Here is an 8,939-nt window from a genome sequence, read left to right on the forward strand (position 1 = left end):
TTTCTGAAAATGTTTTAGATCAGCCTATTACTGATGTAGATGTACATGATGTACTTGATGAGGAAAGGACTGAAAATGAGTAGGCTAGAGGTATGCCAAAATGGCTGGTGCACACTTTGCGTGACAGTAAATTGGATGCACCTTTGTCTAGTCGTACTCGTTCAGGCTCTCGCCATGCATCTTATGCATCAGATTGTTATGCTTTGGATGTGTCTAGCTTACATGATGTTGAGGAGCCTCAGTCTTTTGATGAAGCACAGAATTCAGAAAATTGGATGGCTGCCATGCAATCAGAATATGATGCACTTATAGAGAATGACACATGGACTTTATGTGATTTGCCTCCTGGCAAAAAGGCCATTGGTACAAAGTGGGTTTACAAGTTGAAACGCAAACCGGATGGTGAGATCGATCGCCATAAGGCTCGACTTGTTGCAAAGGGTTATGCACAGCAAAAAGGCATCGATTATGAAGAGACTTTTTCTCCCACTTGTCGTATGACTACTGTACGTTTTTTATGTGCATTGGCAGCTCATTTTGGTTGGGATGTACATCAATCAGACATTGTTACTGCTTTCTTGAATGGTGACATATTTGAGGAAGTTTATGTAACGCAGCCTCCCGGTTTTCTCATAAAAGGACAAGAGGACAAAGTGTGCAAATGTAACAAGGCTTTGTATGGGTTGAAGCAATCTCCTCGTGCTTGGTATGAGAAAGCTGACACTCATTTGGTCAAACAAGGCTTTCGTAACAGTCCAACAGAAAGCACATTGTATGTAAAGCGTGAGGGTGATGTACTTCTCATTCTGGTTCTTTATGTTGATGATTTGCTGATCACTGGACCAAATGAGAGACATATTGCTGAATTTAAGGCTGATTTGAATGCTACTTTCAAGATGAAAGATTTGGGGCTGTTGCATCATTACTTGGGTATACAGTTTAAGTTGTGTGATGGTGGTATTGCCTTGTGTCAGAAAAGTTACATAGAGATATTGCTATGTAAGTTTCGACTTGAGGATTGCAAACCTATTGCCACTCCCATGGAAACAGGTTTGAAGTTGAGTCTACATGATGCTGGCGATCCTGCTGATGTCACTCTTTACCAAACTGCTGTTGGCTGCCTCATTTATGTATGCAACACGAGGCCGGATATTTAGTTTGCAGTCTCACAGGTCAGCAGATTTATGCATAGACCAGGGTCTAAGCATTGGCAGGCTGTCAAGAGGATTTTTCGCTACCTTAGTGGCACTTTACATCTTGGCTTGTTTTATCCCAAGGGGGGATCATTGCCGCCAGACTTACATGCTTTTTTGGACTCAGATTGGGCTGGTTGTTTTGACACGCGAGTGTCCACAAGTGGTTTTTGTTTCATGCTTGGAAGTTCATGTATATCATGGTTGAGCAAGAAGCAACCAACTGTGGCCACCTCAAGTTGTGAGACTGAGTACAGGGCAGTCTTCACAGCTACAGTTGAGTGTGTATGGCTCAGACGCCTTATGGCTGATTTGGGTATTGGACAGGACATTGCCAACACTATCTACACTGACAGTCAGAGCGCATTGGTAGTTGCGAGGAACCCAGTTTTTCATGCTCGCACAAAGCACATTGAGGTGCATTACCACTATGTCAGGGAGAGGCTCTCAGCAGGAGAGATCAGCTTGGCTTATGTTCCAACATAGGACAACCTTGTAGATCTTTTCACAAAGGCATTGTCTCGTGAGAAGCTTGAAGCTTTCCGCAAAGCTTTGTGCTTACTCCCCTTTGGAGACTGATCCTGTCCTCAGGGCATGGCACTTCCCTTTACTCATGTGCCAGCTCTCGTTCACCGCATCACTCTAGGGGGGATTTGTTACCATATACATGTGGTAGTGATGTCTGTGAACACACTAGGACCGCCGGGGCATTTTTTCCCTCTTTAGGAGGTTTTTCCCCCCGTGCATTGTATATATGACCATCACTCTAGGGCGATCTATCTTTCCATTGCACACTAAGTAATATACTCTCTATTGTGTGCCTTAAGCTTCCTTCGTCTTCTCCAAGCTGTGTGTGTTTCTCTGCAACCCTAATTCCAACAGCTATTGCCCTCAAGCTTTCTCCTAGGCTATACCTGACTCAATTTGGAGTTGTCTATCAAAAGTTAGAGCAATTTTAGTGAAATACACTTGAAGCAACACGAAAGACAGTCTTAGGATCAGAATTGGAACTTTGGCTTGTATCTTGGTCTCCAAAAGGTATTTTTAGCTCAAACTTGAGATCTAAGATGTACTTAAGTATGTCTATAAGATCACCAACTCAAATACCTCCACTATGTTGAGGTACAATATGTATCGTGATCCATGTTCCTCTGTCAAATGTTTTTCATCAAAATTTTGACTATATGTAGACAAGGTCATATGTAGGCTTTGTAACAATTTTCATCAAATTTTGAGGTTGAGGTACATGGATCGTGATCCATGTTCAACCACATTTGGACTTGATCTCTTGATAGATTATTGCACTCTATGTCCACAAGCTAAATCTCAAATCTTTTTGGATTTGGACTTGTTTTGACGGGTCAAATGGCCAACACTAGGTCTGCACTGTGGGTTTTAGTATGTCACCTATTTTTCTCCCTTTTGACCCAAATTTGCTCAAACGTTTTCACAACTAGGCTTGGGGATATGTTTCCTTGTGTATGCTCTACTGATATGGCAAGTTTTGGGTCAAGTTGTCACTATGGGTACATGGATCGCGATCCATGTTTGGAGCCCAAATGAACTTTTTTGGTTACCATTAGAATCAACATGATTAGTAGATCCTATGGTGTCAAAATTTTGACAGCATTTTTTCATGAATTTTGTTCAACTGGTTCTCTACTCCCTGTAGAAGCCAAATCTCACCCCTTTGTAAATTTGGATCCCCAAAAGTTGAGAAATCCCAAATTTTGTGTTTGATAAGCTTGTTTTGCTGTTTTTTCCCTAACAACCAATTCTGATGTGATTTTTGAGTTTTTCTTTCAAAAAACCTAATGAGAGTAATGTCCCACTGATGCTCAATGTTATTGATCACTTTTCACCAAAAATAGTCTCTGGGGTACATGGATCGCGATCCATATTTCTCCACAGAATCTGGTCAAACTTTTCAAAGTGCTTCTAGAGAGTATGTTGATGCCATTGATCCACAAATTTTTGACTTTGGATCACTTTTGAGGTCTCTACCATCAAATATTTAGAATTTCAGAGTTATGGTCATTTTGGCCAAAATATGGTTTTCACTCTTTTTTCGCTCAATCTTTTAGCCCAAATTTGATGATTGTAGTTTCTACTTATCCTACTCCTAAGTACTGAAATGAAACATGAAACAAGAACAAACTAAACGGTACAAAATAAAGTCAAAATGAAAAATGTAACAGCACTCTAAAAGCATAGATAAAATCAAAGAATGAAATGATTTTGGCTATCTCACTCACAACCCTCTTTACTTCTCAAGAATAGATCTAGCAAGTCGTCAACTTCTAGACTCTATCAAGCATTAAACCGTGTGTCTAGTTGCTTCACTGCTAAAGTGTAAATGAAATGGAAAGACAAATCTTAAAAAGAACACTCTAAATACGCACTAGGTCACTCACCATCTAAAGATCATATCCTCGACAACGGTGCCAATGTTAGTAGCAGGTTGCCACGATGGACATCTGTAGCTTAGCTATCGGGCACTAACATAATGTCAATACTCAAGGAAGTAACTCGGATGAAGCACGGAGACTCTTTGAGATCGTAAATCTCAAGAAGTGAACCTTAACAAGCAAACACAAAAACTCTACAAGAAAAGAAACAATCAATGATCAAGGAAATTAGCCTATGTCCATTCTCACAGCTCTAGGTCATCACGCCCTTTTGGCACTCAAACGGACTTGAAATGCAATGAAATTGTAGGAGGAGGTCAAGGACACCTAGGGGCACTATCCTACCAAGTCTGGTCGCAATCTAACAAGGTACCAAAATCACTATCCATCATGAAAAAGGTCCTGAAAACTGTTACCCCATTAGTGATTCCATTGAAGATATAGATTGTACGACAAGTGTTTCACAAGCTAATGACCTTGACATGGGTTTTTCTCAAGGTGTTCATCAAGAAGACAAGCCTTTACAAATGGATCTTTTAGCACCATAGTCAAGTAGGACAACATGTTTGCAGTAGATGATTGCATAAATAAAATTATTATATACACGAAAACCTCTTGAAGTGTAGATGGTTGTAGAGCCAACACAAGATATGCTTGAGAGTACTTATTCAAAGGGGGTGCTAGATAAACCTTTGCAGTAGTACGGTGTGTTGTTAAGTAGCATGGATGTAGATGAGGAATTAGAGGATACCATTGACGAGTATGAAGAGTGTCTAGATCATGCTAATTGTGAGTAGGTTATCCATGGAGATTTTACTTCTATGCTTATGCATGGGCTACATGAGGAAGCAACTTCTACGGTTCTGATGAATGGTGATGCTTTGGAGGGTGGTTTTCCCAAGGGTGATATTGATGATTATTTACAAGATAAACCTATTTTCTTTGATCAAACTAGAAAGTAAAAATTCCTCTAATGATATAGGTCCAGATTGTTCCAAGGTTCTTCCTGATGACTATGAAGCCAAAGGGGGTGATGATGTTAAATCATCATTGGTACTCCAAAAAGTGCATAGTTTCCTTTATTTCCTTAGACAATACACCAGCTGCGATTGGATTTGGATGCTATTTCTAATGATACGTATGTCAATGATGTTCTCGATGACAGTAAAAGGGAGTCACTGCTCTTTAATGCTTTCTAGTAACGAGATAACGCTAGAAAAAGTTTATGGGGATGTGGGTGTTGCACTATACTTCAAGTGAAGATTTAGTATATTGTGGAGCTCATCAATGCTATATGCTCTTAATATTTGATCCAAGAGATTCTAAGGATTTTCAAAAGGAGATTCAATATAGATGGGTACTTTTGGATATACATTGTGGTTGCTTCCTATTGGATCCAAGAATAGCATCTCTACACCAGAAATGTTTGATGTTGATTGTTATAGGCAAAGTATGCTCATGTGAATATTATGATGCTCTAGTGTTTGGGCAATTCCTTCTAATCCCATTTGATTTCGGGGCTACTAAAGTGCAACTTGCACATTCAAAGGATAGCGGTTACTTATTATAGTAGGTTAAGCAGCTTGGTAATAGGTTTTGTTTTTGAATTTATGCTAAGTGGGAAGAGTTTTTTTGTGGTCAATAAGCTTACATTGCTAGCTTCCATTTGACTTCTTTGGACAATTGTTGAAGTATCTTCACATCTTTTGGATCGGTTTCATTGTCGAAACTTGAAGTGAAGGACTTTACGACCATTCTGTGTGCAGACAGACTAACGCATACTTGAGTTAGATAGAGCTCCTTGAATTTCTCTTGATGGTCAAGACGTGTGTACAATTAACTGGATCATACTTGAGTTTGGCGGGGTTCACTATACAAGATTTTCCTTAATTGGGTGTGTTGGAGATACTATGAATATGGTTCAAAGATTTGTGTGAGTAGCTACCAAATGATAAACCTAGACCATTGGTGACAGGGTATAAACCTTTTTTTTTTTTTGGCATGTACTTACCAATTATGTGAGCTTGATAATAGCAAGCTTTAAGTTCTTATACCAAATGTAGATTGAAGACCGGTTGTCACAAACCAGCGGTTGTGAAAGTTTAGAGGGGGTGGATGTTGTGCAGTAATGCTTTCATGATGGGAAAAATAACAAAAGGATAAAGATTAGGATTATTTGAAGCCTATATGTTTATTGAGCAATGATCCGGGCTTGATAACAAGCTAGCTCAATGCTAAATGTATGCCAGATGCGGCTTTAAAGGACCAAAAATTGTCTTGTTGTTGATTCTAGAAGTGGAGATATTTGAAGCTATCAAAATTGTAATTTTATGGATTATAAATGTAGAACTCAAAGTGCTCCACAAACCTATCTTTACGGCTCCTCAATTGGAACTATGGTGTGAAAGTTATGGTAGTTTGAAGTTCGAATGGTTGTAGATCTGCACTAGATTGGGCAGCTGCAAATGAAGAGCCAGGGATGGTATGAGTGAATGGGCATGATGTGCTCATCATATGGAGCACGCTAATATTTTTGGTGTTAGAGTTAGGGTTACATGGAAACACAACTTGGAGAAAATTAAGGAAACTGAAACAACGGAAAGTGTTTTACTTAGTGTGCAATGGAAAAGATAAGATAGCCCTAGAGTGATGGATGTATATACAATGCACGGGGGAAAAAACCTCCTAGTGAGGGAAAAATGCCCTGGTGGTCCTACGTGTGTTCACACACATGACTACCGCATGTATATGGTAGCAAATTCCCCCCAGGAGTGATGTAGTGAACAAGAGCTGGCACATAGAGTATAAGGAAGTGCCATGCCCTGTGAGTAAATGATCAATCCACAAAGGGAAGTAAGGCCAAAGCTTTGCGGAAAGCTTTGAACTTCTCACGAGACAATGCCTTTGTGAAAATATTTGCAAGGTAGTCCTATGTTGGCACGTAAGCCAAGCTGATCTCTCTTGCTGAGAGTCTCTCCATGACATAGTGGTAATGCACCTCAATGTGCTTTGTGTGACCATGAAAAACTAGGTTCCTCGCAATTGCCAATGTGTTCTGACTATCAGTGTAGATAGTGCTGGCTGTGTCTTTTCCAACACCCAAATCATCCATAAGGTGTCTGATCCATACACACTCAACCATAGCTATGAGGATTGCCCATCTGGGACGTCCACTAGGAAATTGTAAGATAGCACATGCAAACAAAATAAGGGATTTATAAATAGGTACATTTACAAAAATGTACTTACATAATTAATTTTTTAATTGAGAAAGTGAAAATTTTCATACATAAAGACTAGATTTTTACACAAAAATGCATACATAAGAGGCACATATAATACTTGAAAATATCTAAGAAAGGGATTATTTTAATACCTCGAGTTCGCATGTTGGTGCAACCAAAGTTGGTCCACCATAGAAGACATCATGGATAGGTACGTGTAGGCTAGCAAAGCATGGTAAAGGGCAAGAGCAGCTATAAAGATCCTAGACAGACAGGTAGCAGCGGATATGTATGGCTGATGTGGTTTATAGGCCAAGAAAGGCTCCAAAAGGGGCTAATTTAGGAGGCAAATGAGGAAGGTTCAAGGTGAAATCTTTGGGCCTAGAAATGTAGAGCTTGAAGTGCTTAAGGAACAGGTCCAGACGGCTCATCAAACGGAGCTACGGAGCCCTAGATATTTGAGTTTGAAGGTGCAATGCATTGCAAATCTTAGCCGAAAAGGGCAAGTGGAGCCAGGTGGTCCAAGCTAGTTTGGAGCTGTGGGTGTGTAGTGCTTGAACTATGGAGCATGCCCATCTTTTTGGAGATCACATCAGAGCTATAGATTGTTGGTTATGGTCATTTGAAGTTTTGTGAGGGGCCGGGTCGATGCCGACTTGACTACATTGGGAATCGGGCCATCAAGCATCATTTTGGGTTTGACCAAGTTTTGGAAGGTAGAAAAATTCATATGGAGATGGCAAGAAGTTGCTACTTGTCAAACGGAGCTTGGAGCCAAAAGTTATAACAGTTGGAAGTCGGGGAGCAATTGCGGTAAAGCGGTGCCTGTTGTTTTTTAAGTTTTCACACTCTTGGTTTTTGGCCCTGCGAGAATCAAGTGGCAGTAAGAACTGAGTGGATCGGAGTTGCTATGGAGATTTCAGGTGGTTTGGTCGGCTTGGCCATCTAAGCACAGAGGCAACATGTTACAGGGTTTTAAAACTGGGAAGAAAAGTGGTTTTTTGAAGAGTTTTTTGGGGAAGGAATTGTGGAAGCTTGGAGGGCACTCACCACAAGGCATGCCACGTGGTGCATGGGAAGTCCCACATGTGGGACAAGCGCCCAAAAAATGAGACTATATGGGCTAGGGTGTTGTCCCTTTCACTATCACACAAGGGGAGAGCGAGCTCCTACTAGCTTGGCTATGGTGCCCGTTAGGGTGGCGCTGTGGTTGCTCTGCTTGCGGTGCTCCAATAGCCGACGGTGGGCACTTCTAAGCCGCGGTGCATTGTGGTGACGTGGCACCCGTTAAGAATTCGATCCCGCGGGCGACCCTTGAGGCCCCAAATTTTTTGAAGAGGGGTGGCAAGCTAGCCTTCCACTAGCAATATCGTTGGTGCATCCAAAGTGTGTCAAACCAATAATTTGCTCCAATACCATGGCTAATGTATAGCTCATCAAACCAAGCTACGGAGCCCAAATTATTGGAGCTTGAAGGTGTAGTGTGTTGCAAATTCTTGCCGGACAGGGTAGCTAGGGACAGGTGGCCCAAGTGGATGTCAAGGTATAGGTGCATGGTGCTCGATTTATGGAGCCTACCCATCTTTTTAGATTGCAAAACAGAGTTACGGATTGCAAGATATGGCTAGTTGAAGTTTTGTTGGGCACTTGACCACATGGGGAGTCCTGCCATCTGGTTTTTGTTGGACCACGATAGAGTTTGAGAGGTGCTATGTAGTGCATGGAGCTAGAAGGAGTTGACTGCTTATCAAACAGAGCTCGGAGCAGAACGTTAAAGAAATCCGAAAGTTGGGTACACTCGGAAGTGCTTGCAGCTGATTTTCTTGTGTTTTGGCGACCTTATCAGGCGGGCCTGGAAGAGTCAAGAGGCGACAAGGGTTCCCTAGAATGAATCCGGAAGAGTGATCTTGTGGCCAAGCTTTGCGGCTTGGAAATTTGACGTGGGAGCATTACAAGGGAGCTTTGCGGCTTGGCAATTTGACATGGGAGAATTACAAGGGAGCATGAGGAAGAAGGACTAAAAAAAAAAGGTATAATATATTTTTTTGGGGAGAGCTTTTTGAGGCTTGGAGGGTGGCCTTGCCAGAGTGCGCCACGTGGTAGCGAAAGTCCCA

Source organism: Adiantum capillus-veneris, chromosome 10, assembly GCF_014529385.1.
Source record: "Adiantum capillus-veneris isolate H3 chromosome 10, ASM1452938v2, whole genome shotgun sequence".
NCBI classification, from domain to species: Eukaryota; Viridiplantae; Streptophyta; class Polypodiopsida; order Polypodiales; family Pteridaceae; genus Adiantum; species Adiantum capillus-veneris.